This window comes from Lottia gigantea, assembly GCF_000327385.1.
Source record: "Lottia gigantea unplaced genomic scaffold LOTGIsca_13, whole genome shotgun sequence".
NCBI classification, from domain to species: domain Eukaryota; kingdom Metazoa; phylum Mollusca; class Gastropoda; family Lottiidae; genus Lottia; species Lottia gigantea.
The window spans coordinates 678408-681518 of record NW_008707425.1 but is presented as its reverse complement, the minus strand read 5'-3'; positions in this window follow the sequence as shown (position 1 = coordinate 681518).

Below are 3111 nucleotides of genomic sequence, written 5' to 3'. Positions count from 1 at the left end.
GGATTTGAAGTCTCAGATTTCGACGGTGAACACTACTACTAGCATAAAAAAAAAGTATGAGGTAAGATTGATCAACCGTAAGGTGAACTTCTTCCTTTAATGTTTATCAGTCTGATAATTAAATATACACAATATAATATACAATATAGAGATATAACAATACGATATTAATAATATAAATATACTATGTGGATATAAGATTCTATAATAGATCGACTATTGAACTATTGATAAATTATTTGAATACGGACTCTCTACTTTAATGAACGTACTAAAAAGCGTTCTAGATTGTAAAGCTGCCTTTTGTTTTGTATTGAGAGTAAGCCTTTGTTTTATTAGTTTTAAATTTGAAGTTGACTTTATCAAACTACAGAGTATAATCGCTACGGAGGCCAACGACGCAATTCAATGGGAATCTTAGACGAACTATTTTCTGGCTGATCTGTCCATTCTTAAGCTAAGTTCGTCAGCACTCTTAAGATTCTGATCTACTAACAGCCTCACAGATTTTCTGGGGGAAACAGCTGTAGTTGTGGTTCACATTTGCTTCCGTCGCTTGTCTACCGATCGCTTTAACGAGTGACCCCAAGTGGACATCCTACATTTTACATGTACTATATAAAGAGGTTAGAATTTAAACAACCTAATAATACCAACATATTAATGTCATCAATACTTCCCAAAATAACACAACCTAATAACTAGAATCAATGAAAAGAAACAAATTAGAATTTGAAAGAAATTATTTTATCACATTAAAATCTGGTGATCTAGTTTAAGTTTATCAAGGTTGCTTTCTTATATGATTGTCAAATCACGTATACGACGTTTAGGGGGCTCCTCGGATGACCAAAATACAACACCCTTTGACAGAAGAGAGAAAAAACTCACATCAACCAAAGCGGCTGAATCTGTCTTTAAAAAAATAAAGAATCAAAGTGAATCGTTAAAACCTCAAAAGTCTCATTTTCTTATAAGGATAATCCCAGACGTCGTTATCTACAATCTCATCTGAATATTACAAGAATAACTCATACAGATCTTGGAGCCTGGAGTAGTTTTGAAGATATAGACTGCTGGTGAAAGGTACGATGGTTCTTTGAAACAATGGATTTATCGCCAGATATTTGTGGAAGAATACACCATTTTTGTGTCCGAGAACCGACACTTGTAGCACATTATTGTTGTCGGTGGTGATGAAGACAACGAGAAAAATCTCATTCTAGAAAGCGAGCTATAACGGGAAAATGACTAGAATATCGTGGTCAAATGTGTTAGAGGGACATTCCTCTTTTTTGTACCTAAAAATATTTCAAAAGTATGCTATTAATATCTATGTATCTTCTTGATCAAACTGAATTTGTTTTAAAAGGTTAATTAAAAAACGTAGAGAACTAATTGTTAATTAAGCAGTTTAACCTGGCTTTATAATGGCTCGATATTATCAGTTGAAATCTTTAGAAAACGTAGGAGACATATTCCTCTACAGTTAGGCGTTTATTTTACTCAAATCCGTACAGTAGTTTTCTAACAGCTTTCAAAAAGTATAACGAACATACAACAACCTTACTTAATGTTTTAAAATATTTTGTCGTTTAAAACTTTCGGATACGTTAAAGAACACACATTTCTCTAGATTTTGGTGTATAGTTCTCACAAATTTAAGAATACAAACGGAATGTTTAATCAGATACCATTTTCTGATGATAAAATTGTTATATATTCTTTCGACTATCAACAATATTGAAATATTAATTAACTTTACACGTGTCGTTAATTCAACGTTATTAATTTTGGCATACATGACCACATCTCTGAAGATGATATCATTTATATCAGCATATTATGATGAAACAGTGGCAAAAAAGGTGGAGCAGATGTTCCCCATTACCTCTTGAAGGTTCTAAAACAACGACGAACTGGCTCAAAAAGTGTTATTATTTATTTCCTTGGCTGAGGGACATTTACAAAGAACTCAATCATAAAATGTTAGTAAGAGGCCATACCCGCTTAGCAAATGATAACGATTTTGGATTAATTAAAGAAAGAATAAGAGTGGAATCTATTGTAACGCCGAATGACTATATAAATATCATTCAAAATGCCACAAAATCCTATCACCTTTTCCTGCAACAGCTATGCACGATGCTGATTTTTTTTCTTTTTCAATTAAGTTAAACTGGCATCAACGATTAATTGAAAGATGATCATGGAGAAAACGCCAAGTTTTCGGAATTTAAATGGTTTAGTTATGGTCAGAGTGAGAAATCGTCAGAGTGAGGAATGTGATAGACTAACCGCCAATATCTAACATTCTACTGAAGTGTGGTATAAATACACGTTTAATAAATAGGAGCCATGGAGGAAGGTTCACTTTTTGAAATGTCAAGGTAGAAACACTTCAATTGAAATAAATGTATGCGATGTAATGTAATGACGTAAATTCAGATTTTTGAGGTGTTAGTGACTGAACTGAAAAGTTTGGGGATTTTTTTCCTGAAAATTCTCGTAAAGGTCAAATTACAATGGCTGCTTTCGGCGTGATCTCTTTTGACAAAGGATTTCAAAAAGGCGCGCATTTCTTAGTATTGTAATTTGGACAAAAGATGTCTAATTATATTTTCCTCAGCTGATGTCAGGCTATGTACATTTCACGTGCTTCATGTCCATTTCAGTTGGATTGTTATATTTTGGCCAGTTTTGTTTCTTCCTCGTGATGTCAACCTATTATCATAGGCAGTGGCTATTTACCACCGGCGTGGTAAGGGTGGTAAATAGCCACAAGTAACCACGGTGTGGTAAATAAAATTAGTCATGATTTGATATTCCTTTCGGCAAAAATTTTTTTTAGTGTTTGACTGTAGTATGTAGTAGAGGTAGGTAATAATACATATAGACAATGTTTGACTGTAGCATGTTGTCTAGGTTAGTAATGATACATATATTGATAGTGTTTGACTGTAGCATGTTGTCTAGGTTAGTGATAATACAGATATTGATAGTGTTTGACTGTTGTATGTTGTCTAGGTTAGTAATGATACAGATATTGATAGTGTTTGACTGTAGCATGTTGTCTAGGTTAGTAATGATACAGATATTGATAGTGTTTGA